At 40.9% G+C, this 20,480-nt stretch overlaps 2 pseudogenes; one reads left to right on the top strand and one right to left on the bottom strand.

Moving 5' to 3' along the window:
* The first annotated feature begins 8,657 nt into the window (after positions 1 to 8,657).
* On the top strand, positions 8,658 to 10,865 carry Rrs1-ps11 (ribosome biogenesis regulator 1 homolog, pseudogene 11; annotated as a pseudogene).
* On the bottom strand, positions 17,555 to 18,490 carry Or6c213e-ps1 (olfactory receptor family 6 subfamily C member 213E, pseudogene 1; annotated as a pseudogene).

Below are 20,480 nucleotides of genomic sequence, written 5' to 3'. Positions count from 1 at the left end.
AGAATTTAAATCCCAGAGGATCTAAGGGCCAATTCTGTCACTTCAGGTCCCCCAAGCATGAGGAGGTGGGAGGGAGAGGGTTGGCTGGTGGGGTAGGACCCTCATGGAGGAAGGGGTTGTGGGGAGAGAATAGGGGGCTTTCTGAGAGGGAACTGGGAATGGGTATAATGTTTGAAATGTAGATAGAAAATATTAATTAAAAATTGAAAAAAGGAAATAATTCAAAGCCAAAACACCCCCCCAAAAGAAGCTTTGGTATATATCGAAAAGAACTCAGCAAAAATATCATTATCAAGAATAACAACAAGAAAACCACAACCAATAATATTATTATTATTATTATTATTATTATTATTATTTTTATAATTTCTCCAAAATTGCTGGAATTCATTAAATCTAAAGTCATAGCTGATGCTATATTTCAAGAAGTCCACAGGCATTTAGCTAGTAGGTAAGTCCTGATCTCTTTTATATTCTCTTACTGAATGTTTTTCATTCCTCTAATGTACTAGAGAAATACTTCTGTGTTTCTCCTTTGTTTGTCCAACATGATTAGTCACAGAGTACTTCATTATCAAGGTAGCCAAATTTATGACCACAAAGATAGAGCAATGATATTTTTCATCATGAAGGTGTGATCCACAGAGCATGACAAACTGTCTAATGGAGAGCACAGTTTCCTGTGCAGCTCTGGCTGGCTGTGAACTCATTATGGGACCTAAGCTGCAAAAGACTTTGAGAAAACCATTGTTGCCTTAGACTTGTGTTGTTACAGGAAGGAGAACCACACATGACTCAGGCAGTTCTTATGAGTGAAGGGTTTATTTATGTGAACACCACATTTTTATTTATAAGCACACATTACTTTATTCAACAACATCTTAAATTGGGGAGTCAATTAGTTCAGTTTATATAGCCTTAGGAATATAGCAAATTAATAATTACAAAAACAAAAAGATAACAAATAAATAACAAAATTTCAAATGAAAACATAGAAAACCAAACATATAAAGCAATCAAACTTCAAACCAAAAACCAAATACAGCAGGTAAGTTAAACAACATTCAATTGCTGCAGATTTTGCAACATACATATACAACCTGTTGGTGGACTTGCAAACAAAGCAGAATGGCAGGCAAGACAGTAATAATCTCTTCAAGATGAATGTAGACATGCCTTGCTGGGGGTGGTTGGTTGTTGATGGACTGGTCCTCAAAAGTTTAAACATGAGACATGTTACATGTGACATCTCAAGGTCTTTCAAATTTCCATGACTGATCTCCATGAAATTATACTTGACGATCCATCAGGACTAGCAAAAACTCACACTCTCAGACTCCTCCTGGATGCCCAGTAGGTCTTGATGTCCCTCAGCCCTCCAAAATAATTCTTGCTGGGCCACATGCTAGACAAAATAAAAGCCTTATTACACATAGTAAACCAAAGTAACGGAACAAAAATGCAACCCAAGATTGCTATGGTTATTAGGACTGAGATGGGGGAAGTGTTGTCATTCTTTGCACACTCAGTGCTCCCAGTGGACAGTTCTGTCTCTGAGAGCTGTAGTCCTGGTGTGTGCAGTATGCAAGCTTTTGTTTGATGCTTTCAGAGCTAGGAATGGAAAAGGCCTGGTGAGGACCTGCCATGTTACTTACCCAATACACAGCAGCACAATTCAGTAGGACAATTACAGTATGTTCTTTCAGCTGAGGTAATTCTCTCATGCCCAAGAGAGAAGGGTAATAGATCCCACAAACCTGCATATTTTCCCAGCTTTTAGAAATTGCTAGAAATCGAACTGTGAACACCACATTATTCCAATCATCCATATATATTACAATATCATGTGGCAATGTCTCAATGTCAGTTGAGACATGTGAACAACCTAGAAAACAATAGGAAGGTCTTGGAATCCTGGCCATCAGTGAAATGAAGGCTATTATTATTCCTCCAGTGCAGGAATCTGCCTGGGTTTCACTTGACTACCTCAATATCTGCAAAGACACAGAGAAACAATATCTCGAGAAGTAAAGGCAAACTGAAGGGATATTATATTCAGCAAGCATATGTTACATGGAAATCTTCCCAAGGGGAGGCATTGAACTCTAAAAGGAGATGCTCATGAAGAAATGAAACTATATCCCTCCTTTGTATATGGATATCATAAAACTATTTGTGGGGAACTTTAAAGGCAATGGGCTCAGATAGTACTAGAGACCTCAGATAGGAGGGATGAGAATCTCTATGGATCACGTATACTTTGTGGACATAATTTCTTTGAAAGTGGGCCAGAACAATATTCTTAGCTGGTCCTAGCTGACAGATGCGGAAAACTATGTAGAAAGTCAGACACCCAAAAAGATAGTTTACAAGTACAGGAAATCTACTTGGATCCTCCCCTCCCCCATTCTATGCTTTTAACTCATCCCAGTGACACCAAAATGATGCTGCATCTTCTCAGCCAAGGCCTTTTGCTCAGTGACCAGTTCTTTCTGCTCCAGGGGGGTCTGCGGCCTTTCTTATATTCTCTCCTCAACTTGGCCATTAGAAGATTATATTGTCCATGGAGGTATTGCATGTATACAGACACACAGTCAGACAGACAGACAGACACCCAGACAAACACGTGTTTGAACAGACCCTAGTACATTTGTTCACAGATACAGGCAGAATGCTTTGCAGAATGGGCTTAGTTTCCCAGTCAATGGTAAAATAAGTGATCACAATTGTGGCAAAAGATTAAAAAACCTTGAATTAGATAAGTATGTAGTGAACATAGCCTGTAGAGAGCTCAGCCAGTAAAGCGCATTCCCCCTAATAAACAGAAGTTAGAAATATGGCATCTTGGCCTGTTAGCAAAGCCTGCTTAGCAAGGTCACAAGACTGTGCACAGTAGGCTTGATTTCAAGCAATAGATCACTGGATGGTGGCAGACAAACCTCTTCCATGCTCTGGCTCACTGTTTCCAGTAGCTGCAAAGTGAACAGCATTTTCCAATAGAAGCTCCCTTTACCCTACTGTACCTGACATGGGAACCAAAACTATAAACACAAAAAACTAGGAAAGTACCAAAACCATGACTCAATTTAAAACTTCTAGTCTTATAATGGGATACTCTCAGATATTTGAGTAAGATAAGGCTGACTAGTTCGATGCCAAATGGTGGCATGTATAATCAAACTCAGCAACAGTCCATGGAAGGGCTGGACAGCATTGTACATTTTCACTTTCTGACTGATGGACATCTGGATAATTCTACTTCAGGGGCTGCTCGGAGGTGTACCACTACAACACTAGTGTGCCACAGTTTCTCTGCTGACACCTACTTCTTGTTCTGGAATCACTCCTAAAAAAGGTTGAACTTTCAGAGAGTTGTACATGGCTTCTCACAGGGCTACTCATTTGACAACCCCAGCAACGTCTGAGGGTCACTTTTCTAAACCCTCCATTAAGATGATTTTCACTCAGATCAAATGATTTTGAATAACAATAGTTAAGAGTGCCACAGACCCAACACAGGATGAGTGCTTTGGACTATTTTGAGCCTAATGTTCTATCTGAGGCAAAGATGTGATGACACCTCAGCATAACCCCTGGGCATTTCTGGTTGCAGATTCAACTCTAAGAAACTTAATCTTTCAAATAACAAACTCCAGGCCAAACTCCAAAGCCACAGTATATTGAGCCAACTTTAGATCAATCTGGAAAGAATGTGGTAGCAGGCAATGATTCAAATAACTAGGATGTTCAGAAGATACAACAAGCCACATGACTTTCCAGTGTTCACTCACTATATACCAAGAGCAAAGAAGGCAGAACAGTCCTTAGTCAGTAGTTTTGACACTCAGGTACATGGATTTCACACAACAGCCTCTCCTCACACCCCTGTATTCCATACCTGTGTTTTTCTCCAAGTAATGTCAATATTGATGAATAGTTTTCCCTCTATAAATAGTTTCAATAGTGACCAAGTTCCCATTAAGAACAGTTTAAAATCTGATTGAGAAAAATTTAGTTTCCTCATGTGTTCTAGTATATATATATGCTTTTACATGTTTATATATGTGCATATAGACTTATACGCACACACACACACACACACGCACACACACACACACACACACACACACACACACACACACATCTATATATAAGGAGCCATACCACAAACACAACAAGCAACTCACAATATAAAAATATGCAACATAGCCTTAAACATGCTCACATATATCTGTGCCCACAGACACAGAAACACATATACAGAGAGAGAGGGAGGGGGAGGGAGGGAAAGGGAAAGGGAGAGGGAGCAGAAATCAAAAGAGTGAGAAGTGGAAAAGAATGAGGAGGCCATGAAGCTGGAGAAACAGTTGTTGAATACAGATTAGGCAAAGGAAATGTGTGAAGTGAGATCTTAGACAATGCTATCCATAACTTATAGAATAAAACCGTATAGGGAACACACTTCTTGGGCACAGTAGGTTGAGAGAGTTGGAGAAATTTTTCCCTCAAAGCCTCTCATCTATCTCACAAATCCTCATCCTGAAAGAGGCCTTTCGTACAACCCTGTTCATCCAGTCAGCTCCAGGGTAAAAGCCACAGGAAAGACCTCTAGAAAATTAACTTAAGACAGGACTGACAAACTGCTTCTCAAGCTCTATCACTATGAACTATGATTTGTGCAGGCAGAAGGGGCCATCCTGCAATGTACAGGGAAAAGGAGAGAAAGGACACAAGCACCATCAAAACTGACAATGATAACCATCCTTTGGCAATTGAACTGAGCTCTAATCAGTTCTGTGCACTACAAAGGTGGCTACCACATGGCATCCCTCCAGCATAATGTCATGTAAGTGTGCAATGTGTCATCAACAAATACCCCTTAAGGAAATGCAGTCTCTAGGTGAGCAGGAGGATTTGGATATCAGTCCTCCTGTTTCTTGCATGAGGCTACCACCACAGAAAATTTTGTAAATGGTCAAAGAAATGGACAACTGGATGAGACCTAGGAGACTTTCTGGATAAGTTGGAGAATGGTTAAATTGGTTTTGCTTGGTTTATGGTTAGATATCAGGACAACATACCCTTGATGCTTCATACATCCTACCTGATGCTGCTTGTTACATGCACCAGAGATTTTCTTTTTTTTTTTTTTGTCTATAAAGGCATACTTTATTATTAAGTAAAGTAGTAAAGGAAGCAACAAAATTTATATTCTATGCATTAAGCAAAGCATAGAGAAGGAAGTAATTTTTTTAACTTTTTTTCTATATATTTTTTTTATTAACTTGAGTATTTCTTATATACATTTCAAGTGTTATTCCCTTTCCCGGTATCCGGGCAAACATGCCCCTCCCCCCTCCCCTTCCTTATGGGTGTTCCCCTCCCAACCCTCCCCCCATTGCCGCCCTCCCCCCACCAGTCTAGTTCACTGGGGGTTCAGTCTTAGCAGGACCCAGGGCTTCCCCTTCCACTGGTGCTCTTACTAGGATATGCATTGCTACCTATGAGGTCAGAGTCCAGGGTCAGTCCATGTATAGTCTTTGGGTAGGGGCTTAGTCCCTGGAAGCTCTGGTTGCTTGGCATTGTTGTACAAATGGAGTCTCGAGCCCCTTCAAGCTCTTCCAGTTCTTTCTCTGATTCCTTCAACGGGGGTCCTATTCTCAGTTCAGTGGTTTGCTGCTGGCATTCACCTCTGTATTTGCTGTATTCTGGCTGTGTCTCTTAGGAGCGATCTACATCCGGCTCCTGTTGGTCTGCACTTCTTTGCTTCATCCATCTTGTCTAATTGGGTGACTATATATGTATGGGCCACATGTGGGGCAGACTCTGAATGGGTGTTCCTTCAGTCTCTGTTTTAATCTTTGCCTCTCTCTTCCCTGCCAAGGGTATTCTTGTTCCCCTTTTAAAGAAGGAGTGAAGCATTCACATTTTGATCATCCGTCTTGAGTTTCATTTGCTCTAGGCATCTAGGGTAATTCAAGCATTTGGACTAATAGCCACTTATCAATGAGTGCATACCATGTATGTCTTTCTGTGATTGGGTTAGCTCACTCAGGATGATGTTTTCCAGTTCCAACCATTTGCCTACGAATTTCATAAAGTCGTTGTTTTTGATAGCTGAGTAATATTGCATTGTGTAGATGTACCACATTTTCTGTATCCATTCCTCTGTTGAAGGGCATCTGGGTTCTTTCCAGCTTCTGGCTATTATAAATAAGGCTGCAATGAACATAGTGGAGCACGTGTCTTTTTTATATGTTGGGGCATCTTTTGGGTATATTTCCAAGAGAGGTATAGCTGGATCCTCAGGCAGTTCAATGTCCAATTTTCTGAGGATTCTCCAGACTGATTTCCAGAATTGTTGTACCAGTTTGCAATCCCACCAACAATGGAGGAGTGTTCCTCTTCCTCCACATCCTCGCCAGCATCTGTTGTCCCCTGAGTTTTTGATCTTAGCCATTCTCACTGGTGTGAGGTGAAATCTCAGGGTTGTTTTGATTTGCATTTCCCTTATGACTAAAGATGTTGAACATTTCTTTAGGTGTTTCTCAGCCATTCAGCATTCCTCAGCTGTGAATTCTTTGTTTAGCTCTGAACCCCATTTTTTAATAGGGTTACTTGTTTCCCTGCGGTCTAACTTCTTGAGTTCTTTGTATATTTTGGATATAAGGCCTCTACCTGTTGTAGGATTGGAAAAGATCTTTTCCCAATCTGTTGGTTGCCGTTTTGTCCTAACCACCGTGTCCTTTGCCTTACAGAAGCTTTGTAGTTTTATGAGATCCCATTTGTCGATTCTTGATCTTAGAGCGTAAGCCATTGGTGTTTTGTTTAGGAAATTTTTTCCAGTGCCCATGTGTTCCAGATGCTTCCCTAGTTTTTCTTCCACCAGAGATTTTCATACTGGCTTCCACATGGAAACTCTCAGGCTCTCAGCCTGATCACTATCATGCCAAGGAAATTGAGTCAGGCTAATTCTCAGGCCAAGTTAAGGCCATAGAATCCCCAGATCTTAAGGGATACACACAAACTAAATCTCTCTCTCTCTCTCTCACACACACACACACACACACACACACACACACACACACACACACTTAAATATAATTCGGATGCCAAATAAATACAATGATGTGGCATTATCTCAAAGTACGATGAACAAAATAAGAGAAAACCAATGATAACCTGTTGCTAATCCAGTCATACACTGAGAGGCAGGAAGGAGGATTAGGATTCTCCAGCTGTTTAAAGGGCCAATTGAACCCAAAGTACCTCCACATCAATTACAACAATGATTGGTCATAAATATAGCACCTAGAAATTTCCACAGGCCAACACCTGTCGGGTTATCTTAAAACACACAATGAGATCTTACATACTACTCCTAGTCCCAGACTGACTCAGGTCACAGGCTATGATTTACATTTGGAGGAATCAAAATAGCCTGTGCCCCCATCTCCCTCCTATCTCAACTCTATATTCTGTGTTTAAGATGCAATCAGAAAAATGATTTTAACCATGAGGACACCCTGGAGTTGTAGCCTACTATGATGTGAGGAAATATGGGCTTAACAGACATCTCAAGATAATCAACAAAGAACTTTCACTGTGACTACCTGTCATTTAAGTCCTTTCTGGGGGTAAATAGAAAGAATTCCCCGAAGTTCTTCTCTCTCATTTTGCATCTTGTGCAGAGCAATTTTCAGGTTCTCCAAATGATTCATTCTCTCCTCCTTATCAGGGGTCATGGAGGGTTGTGATGATGCCTTGTGTCTCTGTCCCCCACTATCATAGCCATATGATGACATATGCCACCATAGACATATACCACACTTCCTAATGCCATCACCCTGGCACTAGAATGTAAAAGCTGGCCCACACAAGTAGAATTGGAGGACATTCTCAGCTAATGTGTGATGTGAGGCAGGTAAGTGCTTGAGTCCAAACTGTTTAACCTCTTGAATCCCTAATCATGTGTGTTCAAGTACAAAGTAACTGAGACCTTGATATATGACCAGAAGAGTATCCGTCTTGGCATCAATTACCCCCCGTAACCTACAGGACCCTGCTGAGAATGAAGTGCTTCAACAGCCTATCCTGAAATGGACATTTTGTTATTCTTACAGAGACTCATCCTGGTATTCTTTGATACTCCCCATGATGTTAAAGAGATCCAAGGAGAGCCCCTTGACATATATAAATTCTTGGCTCTCTGTCAAATTCCTGATCAGAAATTATTGAGTCAGAGTAGGCCATTGAGGAAAACTGAGGCTCCAAATCATAGGTCCTACTCCTGGAAGGACCAGCTCAAGTCAACCTCCTCCAAGAAGCTCCCCTATCCCTGCCCAGTACTCATTGAGCCTTCCCCAGGACCATTTCCTTTGCCTTGTTCTCCAATGTGATAGTCTGGCTTCATTCTGCCTTGGTCTGGTCTCTGCATGTATATGATTCTCCCTCTGAAATAGACTGAGTAGCCTGGAGAACATGCCTGCATCTGATCTCATTAGGCTCTGAAGGGATAGCACACAGGCAGTTAGTGTCACTATAACACTGGTGACATCACAGAATATTCTAGGGTTCTCCTGGATACAAGAGAATTTCCAGGGAAGACACTACCATTGATGTCACTGGGAAATGCCATAGCCTACTTGCTATCTACCTGTACCCAGACGGACCAGTTTCTGGACTGCCTTTTCCAGTGACTCACTTTTGTGCTTGGGAACACCCATTTGCACATTTCTCCTTCCAGAGCAGGGGCATTCTCACTGTTTCATTACAATTCTGTTGCTGAGGATAAGGAGGATTGGTTAATTCCTTGATATGGGTAGAAAATCTTTGTTAACACCCAAAGATCTAAAGACCTTAGATGAGGAAGATTCTTCTCCCTGAAATGTGACATATACCCCAATTTCCACAGTTTTTGCTGTTTCCCAGAGTCCAATATTGTGTTCCTACACCTTTAAATGTATGCAAGTTGCAGTATATTATTTCATTGATTATGACTTGAGAGGGGCATGGGTTCAATATATTCACCCATGTGTTTTCATGAAATCTCTGACTTACACTCCCATTTTGGGCAATGAAAACTCCATTGCTCTGGCAACATCGGTCCTCAGGTATAGGGCAAACATCAAATTGTAAACTTTCTGTCCATTCTTAAGAGTTAAAGTCCTCAAAGGTGAGAGAACCGATCCTCAAGCAAGAACCATGGAGGGGCAGAGTGTGGAGGAGCTGCTGGCCAAGTCCAAGTAGGAGGAAGCAGAGAAGCTGCAATACATCCTGGTTCACAGTGAGCTAGAGTTGGAGTTTGAACTGGACAACCTCCTGGCTTCAGACAGCACCCTCCAATGATGCTGCTACAGGCCAGGCCCTAGAGAGAGGACTAGCTGGGGCCCTGGTGTGGGAAAACATGCAACTTCTCATGAAACAGCAGTGGCAGCTCATGACATAGGGTGAGATGAGGCAGTGGTAGAACGCTTGCAGCAGCCAGCCACACACCTGCCCCAGGAGAAGCCCTTGCACCAGCCACTGCTGCTCACCCACTTTCAGCAGTTTGAGTGCCTTAAGGGCATCAGTCCCAAAAAGAGGAAGAATATCCTGTGTGACAAGGTGAGTAGCCAGTGGCAAAGCTGTTGTGGCTACAAGCTCGTCCAGGATGATACTAAGGAGTGGCTGATTGAGGTGCCTGGGAGCGCTGACCCCATGGAAGACCAGTTCACCAAGAGAATTCAGGCCAATAGGGAACTCATGGCCAAGAACGAGCTGAACCATCTGCAGAACCTGGTCCATGTGCACAAGATGCAGATGCCCAGCTCAGCCAGCCTGCATCCATGGGACACCAGAGTAAGGAGGACCTAGGCCACACCATGCAAGTGGCCAAGGTCTCCACTGCTTCCCTGGGATGCTTTCGGGAACGCTTCCCCAAGGAGAATGCCCCCTGGGGCTCTGGCAAGCAAAGGAAGTTTCAGACCCTCTTTGAAGATTTTACAACCAAGAAAAAGAACCAACTGAAGCTATTTCAAGTCGTGAACAGCACGAAACCTCCTCTGTAGGTTACCAGGGCCACCAACAAGCAGATGGGAAGAGGACCAAGAGGCATTTGCCAAGAGGATAATGAGGCAGAAGGCAAGAGGAAAAAGAGTTCAGCAAGGACCGTTGGGCAAAAGAAAGGGCAGCCTGCCAGGTCAGGGAGAGAAAAAGAAAGGAGGCTTGGGAGGAAAGAAGCTCACTGCTTTAGGTGGCAAGAAGAAAAGAGTGCTACACCAAGGAGGGGAGAGGAGAAAGTAGTGCTTTCCCCTCTGGACCTTTTTTGAAAAGCTAGAAATGTAAGTACTATGGACTGGTTCAGGAGGTGGCCACTGTCCTCAATGAGCTTGACATTGAAAGGACAGGTTTGCCTCCCCTGGAGTCAGTGTTGGACTACAAATTATTGGAGACACTGACTGGAAGTTGGTGTATCTTGAGAAGGAGAATTATAGAAATAATATAGTCAGAACGAGGATTAAGTTAAGGCCTGGCGCCTTTTTATATTGACTTTGGAAGCTGGGTATAGGCTGATCTAATTTCTAGGTTATAGTAGATAGGTTTCAACATTTTTGCTTTATTTTTTGTAATAAAGCTTTTATATTTATCAAAGCAGGGAAAATGGGCGAAATTACAAGTATATAAAGGTATACAGGTACCTGGTGTTGCTTTTAACTTTTCCTGTCAGTAGAAGTTGTATGTGAAGCCAGTGACCTGGGTATCAACATGGAGTGTGCTTGCAAAAAAAACAAAGTTACAATGGTTATAAAAAGGCCCCTTTATTAGGGAAACTCAAAAATTCTTTTGGCACTAACTAAAGTAAAGTACAGTGCTTCTTGATGTTAGTTCATGTAGTACATTTGGCCATATTTGGAACCAAACTAAATAATGGTAATTATCCTAGTTATTCAAGAAAATGTTTGTCATTTTGTTTGTATCCAATGGCTTTTGTTTAGTTGGCTTGGGTTTTAGTTTTTAGCAAATGCTGTGCTGGAATTTGCTATGGAGCTAAGGAAGGCTGCCTGGAACTCAGTCAGGCCAACTGTTGAGATTATAAATGAGCAGCCAAACCCAACAGATACCATTTTTCTTTCTGTCCTGTATGTTTTTCCCCAGTTTCATTGTCTTTCTTTTATATTAATAAACTTATCTTTGCATAAGTAAATAAAAAGTTAAAGTACAACATCCTCATAATCTCCCATACAACTAGAAAATTAAAGTAGACATCAGTGAGTAAAGTTCAACAGGCACTGTTATGTGTTGCTCTGTGGTCTCATCAATATCGCTTCTCCAATACCTGAATTCCCAGATTTAGGCCCTAGTAGTTGGGAGTTGGACCATAATCCTGTATTCATAATATAGCTAAAACTAACAAGGATAGATAGGGAATGAAAAAGTCTCAGATCTAGTGAAACCTCATTTTTCATGTGTTCTTAAGTGCCTGACAGAGTCCCTTAGACACTGTCATCTGGGGCTTCTGCCTTCTTGACAAGGGTCTGCAGAAGCCATGGTAAAATGCTACCTACTGACACAGGTGTAAGAGTGGAAAAATCATGTAAATCCTTTCCAAATGTATTTCATTACCTTTGGCTACCCCCTTGAGCAGGTAGTATCACAATGGCAAGGCTCAAAATGGGAACTGGTAGGAGGTTGGGGAAGTCAGAAGTCTAATGGATCTCTGAGATAGTTCAATGAATAGCCTCTATGGAGAACTAGAGGGCCTGGATAATGAAAAAGAATTGGTTAGAGATTTTGGCCAATTGCTTACCTGTGAACCTGAAAAACAATGAAGGAGGTATTTCAAACCTAAAACTATACAGATGAATCCCTCCATGTATGTGGTACGACAGGCTCAAGGTAAGTAGGAGGCCTATGCACCCTTTTTTGGACACTAATGAGAGTTTTGCACTGAATAATATAATGTCCTTTTCTTTATTTGCACATGACCAGAACTCCGGAGTCCCCATGCACAATGAATTTCCCACCTATACATGTATCATTACCTTTAATTAACCAGTTTTAACTATGAATGTTCAGCCTAGCAGGTTGATGGCAGTGGGTTTTTCAATCCAGACTCCAGGATGCCTCAGGAATAGAACCTGCTACTGTCTCACTCATGCAATAAAAATCCAAGGGTCTGGTGTTCCTTTGAGGAGAGCCTCAACTGCATGGTGTTATATGAGTCTAATTGTGGTAGCATCCACAGCTCTTAGACAAGTAGGCCAGCCTGATGCTGCAGGGTTCATTAACTTGTACAGTGATTGCATATCCCTATAGTGAGTGGTTACACACATTTTGCAGGACATTTCTTTCATGATGTTATGGATGAAAATGTTTGGAGACATATAGAAGTTTTATGATTGGATCCGAATAGTCTGTCTTTAAATCTTCAAAAATGGTTGTACATTCTCCTTCCAGATTAGGGACTTAGAGCCCTCATATGTGTGGGGCTATTTTGTTGGGAGGGTTATAAAGACTATTTAGTTATGGAACTGGGTAGATAGTTTAACTGAACTTAACTTTGTACATGGTATCTGTCTATAATTTCACACTTTTCATAGATTTCCCAGTTCTGTTAAGTATAAGCTTTTCTAGTGAGACATGATTTTTTGAATTTCCTCATTTTCTGCAGCTATTTTTCACTTTTCATTACTGATTTTGTTACTTTGGATACACTCGCTGTGCCATTTAGTTTGTCTAAAGGTTTCTCTATCTTATTGAGTTTTTCAAAGAACCAGTTCTTGGTTTTCTTGATTCTTTTTATCTTTCTCTGTGTTTCTATTTTTTTAAACCTTTAATACTGTGTAATATTTTCTTTTAAAATACAATCTTCTGACTGTGGTAGACAGACCACACCTGCAGAGCGTCATCAGACAGGAGATAAATACGTCCATGTACAACATACAGCAAAATGAGGTAGAAATGTGCTACAACTGAGAGGAGATCCCAACACAATGTTAGCAGAGTGAGTGGAGGGCCAGTGTGCCTTCCTCTGTGCTCTATCCCTGGATTCTTTGATATGCCTCCCAACATTGCTAGGGCTCGACCTGCCATGCCATCCTGCCCCATGTTCATGAGGTAGGTGCTGCCCCTGGGTGCTGTCTTCTTGTGCAAAGCTTCCAAACCTGGAAACAGAAAGAGCCCAGCAAAGCAATTATGGGGACCCTAGGTATTGTTCCATGAACTCCTATCCAGCACCCTTGTGGTGCGGCTGCCTGAAAGAACAGCTGGGTTCTCAATCTCACTTCCCTGCCCTGATATCCCCACCCCCATCCCCAGACCTGAGAGAACTCCCCTACTGTATGCCCCATGGAGGGTCATCTGCAGCATCACTCGGGGCCACTTGCTTTGAGGCATCAAGTTCTGTACTGACTGGCTCCAGAGAGCAGCTTGGAGAGAAAAAAAAAACATGAAAGGGACACAGCAGCTCCCCTGTTCACCCTCCTCTGCTCACATCTGCCCTCAGCACCTGCCCCTGCCATGTCTCTCCTGGCATCCTCAGCATCCAGAAGGTGAAGGGACCTAGGAACTGAAGGGGCAAGCAGGGAGGCTAATGGGACAAAGATGCGGGGGGGGGTCCCTTCTTGCACCAAAGATTGTGAAATGGCATGAGGGGCCAAGGAGGTGAAGCCTTGTCAAGAGAAGGAGCAGGAGGGATGTGGTTTGCAGAGAAGGGCTCTGGACCAGCATCACAGGAAAACACCCAGTTCCCTCCATGCCTTGCCCTCCAGGTCTACCTAGACCCAGCACTCCTCGGGGACAAGTAGACATCCCCACACAGAGACTCAGAACCCTTTCCAGGGCACTGGTCTGCCTTGTCACAGGTGGCCTGGCTCCTAGTAGTCAATATTGTGCCCAGCCAGACTTGTGGTCAGACCACATTCATGCCTGTGGTTGTAGAGTGGTGCAGAGGGCCCATAGCCGGTCGGCGGTGCTGGCTGAAAGTGCGTGGCCATGGTCGGCAGGGAGAGTGCTGCGTTTGTCTGTGCACATTAGTCGGACTCCCCGCCTTGGTAGTCTGCCCCATACTCGGTGGCTGCCAACAGCACACGTTGGCACCCCCGCCCCCGCACACGTTGCTCCTGTAAAGAGGCCTGGCTAAGTTTCCTGCAACCACCCGGGAGCCCCCGAGGATGGCATAGCCACCTGCGCCGGCCAGCTTGGCCCCCAGCAGGCGGTCCTGGAGTGAGGCTAGAGGATAATGTGTCTCAAGCCTGCTCCAGGGCTCAGGGTCCCCTTTGGCACCATCACCATAGCTGCCCAGGCCCGCGTGCTCTTAGGGCGAGTCCAGGACCCCAGTGTATTTCTCCCTGTATAGCTTGAGGAGGTTGGAAGCTGTGAGGGCAGAAATGTCGTCCTATGCCCAAGCATAGTGGCAGTGCTGGGGACACCCTGGAGGCACCTCCAACTTGTGAGGCAGCGAAAGGATGGTGGAGGAGACATCCAGGAGCTGCTCTGGCTACTGGTGGAGGAATTGGGCCTGTTCTGGTGTCCAGTACATCTTCAACAGAGCTCATGCCTGTGTTTGAGTAAGAGAAGTCATCTAGTAAGAGAACTAAATGCTCCTAAGTGGCCTCCACAATTACAGACTCCAAGTGATCAGCCAGGGACCTCAGAGGGGCCTCAGCAGAGCTGACCTGTGTGTACCTCTTCCCTGCTAGAGATGGAATAAAGTAATGACTGAATGTGTTTCCTGCTGCTCTGCTGAGCTGGGGTCACTGCTTTCTAACAGTCCTTCTTTTTATGGGTCTGTGCAAAAGGTTCTCCAAACTTTGGAGCTTGGTGCTCAGCATCCTGGCCTGGTCCTAGGTGAGTGTGTGCAGCCAGGGGGACGTCCAGCCCAGGGATCAGGGCTGGAACTCAGGTCAGGGGTCAAAGGCCAGGGCTGGGGGTCAGCAGCGCCCACCATCCTGGGGCCACTACTGCTGCAGCAGCTGTGGAGGCCACCAGGGCCTGGAGCTGGGCTGTGTTTCTATTTCAATGAATTAAGCACTGTGTTTGACTATTTCTTCCCTTCTTCTCTTCCTGAGTGTGTTTGCTACTTTTTATCCAAGAGTTTTTAGATATGCCGTTCATTTGAACTAGAAGAGTTAAGTTGAACTAGTCAGAGTTCAGAAAAAAAAACTAAAAAGAGTAAGCTTTTTCATCAGTAAGACTGAGATAACAGTTACATCAGGATAATAGACGTTATATTTACATATTATCAAAAAGAAATAAAAGCTGGTAGAGAGAGATGTTATTCCTAAGCTAACATTAATCCAAACCCTAACCATAAACCTAAACCTAGATATAAACCTGAGCCAGACTCTTACCTTACCCTTAAAGTTAACCTTACACTTGCACTTTTCTGTTCTGTGAACTCAACCTATACTCTAACCCAGAATATGACCACAACCCCTATGTAAAACCCAATACCAAACACAAACCCGGCTGCTAAACATAACACAAAACTTACCTCTACAGCTATCCCAAACCCTACCCTTTGCCCAGATAGGCTTCTTTATCAAATCAGTACAGGGAACAGATTAGACCTTGGGAGACCTCAAAATTATTTGCAGTCTGGAAATCCATATATAAAGGGAATATGTAATTTTTAAAATTAGAAATTTTATTTTTAATTAAAATCTTGCCAAATGTAGTGATTTGATTGTGTTCTTTTTCCTTTCCAGCTCCTCTCAGCTCCTTCTCAACTCCCTAAACACGGGACTTTATGTCCTGTCACTCAAAAAAGGGGGAGAGGGAGAGAATATCAATAAGACCAAATAACAAAACAAAAGATCATTCAAGTCATACAAAAAGCATGAGATCCCAATTGTGTGGGCAGGAGAGGCAGATTTCTATAAGTCAGTTGAAAAAAATCACTGATGGATAGTCGATTTAGTTGCAAATAGACTGGAAGGTGTTAAAGGAGTCAGAAGTAGTAAGAGAACTAAAGGGAGCTAAGAAGGAAAGGGTTTTAGAGAACTTGAGTCTTGAAAGTAAGGGACACCACCTATAGGAAAGAATGGAACTGGGGAAGGAGTTGAAAAGGTGTGAGGAGAATTTTAGAAAAATCAAGTAGTTATGTGAGTATATGAGAATGTTGTAATAAAGGATATGACTTTGTGAGGGGATTTTAAAAAATGGATAAAAATTGTGTGTCCCAAAGGTTGTGTTGTTCATATTTATATTTATATCCAGGGGAAATAAAAGAAAAATAGGCTTCTCCTCAAAGGGCTCTTCAATCTTTATTTCCATCATTCATTTACAAATTCATCCTAAGCACACTTCCTTCTAGAAGACCAATTTTATCTTTAAATTGACTCAAATTTCCTACTTTCCATGACAGTATTCATCAGATTAATTTTATGCTCTGTGATTATCTCTATTTTTAGCAATGCAAAATATTAAGCTGAAAATAAAATACCTAGCAATTAATAATGACATGTAATTAGTTCAGAACTTTTAGCATTTACTTTACAATACATTTAGTAAATAAATGTATCATGAGAAGAGAAATTTCAGAGCAAAGATAAAATTATATAATATGGACTGAAGGAGCATTTTGCTTCTAGTGATTCATAAGATCGATTCAGAAAGATCAACATAGATCAATTTGAAGACTCCCTATGATTTAGGTAGTAAAGGAGAGAAATAACATGGACCATCAGGAATATATATATATATATATATATATATATATATATATATATATATATATATACATGCATTGATTTTCATTGTTTAGTCATGTCCCAACAGCATGCTTTTTATGCTTGCTTTTTCCCCCTTTTTTAATCTTTTATTTTATCTTATTGGTTATTTTATTTATCTACATTTCAAATGCTATCACCTGTCTAAGTTAAATCCTCTGTTCCCTCCCAAATCCCCCCTGCTTCTATTAGGGTACTCCCAGAGCTACCCACCCTCTCCCATTTCAGCACTCTAACATTCCCCTACACTGGGTCATCGAGTCTACACAGGACCAAAAGGCTCCCCACCCAATGGTCCAGATAAGGTAATCCTCTGCTACATATGCACCTGAAACCATGGGTACCTCCATGTGTACAATTTGGTTTTGTGGTTTAGCCCCTGGAAGCTTTTGGGGTCTGCTTGGTTGGTAATGTTGTTTTTCTTATGGGGTTGCAAACCACTTCAGGTCCTTCAGTCGTTTCCCAAACTCTTCCACTGGGGTCCTCTACCCAGTCCATTGGTTGGCTGCGAGCATCTGCATCTGTGTTGGTCAGTTTTTGGCACAGCGTCTTAATGGAGAGCTATACCAGGCTTCTGTCAGCAAGCACTTCTTGGAATCAACAATAGCATCTGGGTTTGATGTCTTCATTTGGGATAGATCTCTACTTGGGGAAGTGTCTGGATGGCCTTTCCCTCAGTCTTTGCTCCATACTTTGTCCCTGAATTTCCTTATGATAAGAGCAATTCTGTTTTAATATGTTTGAGATGGTTAGATAGCTCCATCCCTCAATTGGTGGCTGTGCCTAACCTCTGCTTATGATCTCTACAGGTGAGGTTCTCTCTGCCCTTTGTTGGGATCTTAACTCACTCTTTGAGAATAACATAATCTGTGAATCACCTGATTTAAAGCATCCTTCACCTGCTGATTCCTTAGGGTGTAAATAAAAGGGTTTAGCAAAGGGGCAACAGAGGTATTGAGCACAGCTACTCCTTTATTTAAAGTCACCCTCTCTTTGGCTGATGTTTTTATATACATGAAAATACAACTCCCATAAGTAATAGAGACAACAACCATGTGTGAGGAACAGGTGGAAAAAGCCTTTCTCCGTTGCTGAGCTGAAGGAAACTTTAGGATCGTTTTGAGGATGAGTGTGTAGGAGAGAATCACTAAGATCAAGGTGATGATGAGTGTCATTATAGCTACAACAAAAGCGATCCATTCTATGATACGTGTGTCTGTGCAAGACAACTGCAGGACAGAAGTGTCACACAGAAAGTGATCTACAGTTTTGGAGGCACAGAATTCCAGTTTGAGTCCCAATATTAAAGGGGGAAAGATAGATAAAAACCCAGTCACCCAGGAGCTGAGGACAAGTAGGTAGCAGACTTTGCTGTTCATGATGATGGGGTAGTGCAGTGGTCTGCAGATGGCTACATAGCGATCATAGGACATGGCAGCCAGGAGGTAGAACTCTGTGATAAGTAGTAGAAAAAAGAAGAATAATTGAGCTACACAAGCATTGTAGATAATTGTTTTGTCTCCAGTGAAAATGCTCATCAGGAATCGTGGAATACAGGCAGTTGTGAATGCAATTTCCAAGAAGGAGAAATTCCGGAGAAAGAAGTACATTGGAGTCTTGAGGCGAAGATCCAGCAGGGTGAGGAAGATAATTACTAAGTTGCCCATCAGGCTCAAGATGTAATTGAAAAACATAAACAGGAAGATCAGAATTTGAAGCTGAGAGTCATCTGTCAGTCCAAGTAAAATGAACACAATTTCTACTGACTGGTTTTTCATGTTTTTTTTTTTCTTGCTCTATGAAGTCTACAAAAGAAAACAAAAACAGTGTCAACAATGTCATCATCAACAACAAAAAGAACAAACTCAAAAACTAATTTTATAAGTTGTTTTTTATCCTAGAAAATTCTACTTTTTATAAGTTTGAACAGTGTACAAATATTTTAAAATATTGTTTTAGACTTTATCCCACGTGCAAATACTCTGCCTATCCAGCATGTTTCTTTGCCTGTACAGATTTACAGGAGGTATTTCAGTCATTTGAAATATAACTCCTTGGTATCATTGATGTTCACCTGTGGATCATTTCCATATTTTATCCCAATGGATTTTCCAGGTGTGAGATATTTCAGAATTTCAAAATTTTGATATTTCAAAATTTCAAAATGAAATGCCATAAGAGATTTTTATATTCTCAGTAAACCATAAAACTAATGATTTAAAGACTAACAAGAAAATTCTAACAAGAAAATCTTCAAAAACTAAAATAAACTTAATATTATGAAATGCAATCTAATACAGTCAAACAAAAGCTTTAAACTAAGTTTTCAGTTAAGCCTGCTGCTATAAAAACTCTTCCTATAGTATGTTTTCCCATGACTTTCCACTATTTCATGATGGGTTATAAGAGGGAAAAATAGATCTTTATGAAAAAAAAACATAATAACCTATAAATTAAAAAATAGTGTTTCAAGTACATATGCAAGGTTATTCATATTTTATAGTTATGTGACACAAATGTCTTATATTCCTAGAGTAGTTCATTCAATATTAATCCTTTATTTATTCTACCATGTTTATAATCTTAAGTGACAAAAGTAAAATGTGTATGAAAATAATTAGCATATTCTCAAAACTTCTAAAATAAGTTCTGTATACCATAAAGAGAATAAGGTGGCATATACTTTCCCAATTAAACTTTTAAATTGTTAAGGGGAATTAAAATGACACATGAACAACAGTACATACCTGTCTTTAATAAACACATCTACTTGTCGGCAACTAGAATTGGTGTATTGACTTGATTGCATTCAGTACAGTTTAAACTAACTCATTCTTAGTGGTTTTGTTTTATGGTTAATTATACTTTTTTCAGTTATTTCCATAAAACAAATGTAGGTAAGGACAATTGTTTTTCTCATGAGAATTTCAAATTATTCATTTTTGGTGAATAACCAGATACCACTTCCTTTCCAAAATAATTTTATTTGGAAGTGTTTAATGAAAATTTAGAGAGAAACATAGCTCCATTTTACATTTAGGTGGTTTTAAAATAAATAGGGCATACTGGTATGAAATATATAGGATATTTTTATACAAATAGAGAAATATGTACCTATCTTTACACATGTGAACAAAATCAAGAATAAAAAAATGATAGTTAGGAAAGCCTAAAATGTTTACTTTTGTAATTAATGTGAACTAAGACAAGGGAAGTAATTTCAATATTGAGGAAGATAATTTCTTAAGATAAGGGTAAACAGAGCATGGTTATGTCACTAATGCATATCCTGCTTATTTACTAGTGTACAAAGGCCTTAGCATGTCCCAAGAGAACATGAGCAGAAGGAAAATACATAGAAAGCCCATAGCAAATTTTAAGCACAACACATGCTAGTAATGAAATGAACACACATTTTTAACATCATTAGAATGCTGAAACATACCAAATTTTTTCTCTACTGAGAAAAATATATATATCACCATTTTACTAACTCTATATTCCTAATAGTAAATGAATATAATCAAACATAAAAAAATTATTCTGGTTTGAATTTTCTGCAGTGGACAATCTTAGTGAGTTATTTTCAGAAGTCATAGTTTTAACATTACTCTATTTTATATAAGATTTTATGCAAGTCTACTCAAATTTAATTCAGTTTATATAACATTTCTACTATGAAAAATTAGTGACATCTCTATGGGAAGTTTCCTAGTAGGTTCTTTTTAAATCATCATAATGAAATGACTTAAAAATATTAACTAAAAA

The sequence above is a fragment of the Rattus norvegicus genome, chromosome 7 (genome assembly GCF_036323735.1).
Source record: "Rattus norvegicus strain BN/NHsdMcwi chromosome 7, GRCr8, whole genome shotgun sequence".
Classification (NCBI taxonomy): domain Eukaryota; kingdom Metazoa; phylum Chordata; class Mammalia; order Rodentia; family Muridae; genus Rattus; species Rattus norvegicus.
The sequence above is the reverse complement of the archived record's forward strand: the minus strand, read 5'-3'. Positions and strand labels throughout refer to the sequence as shown.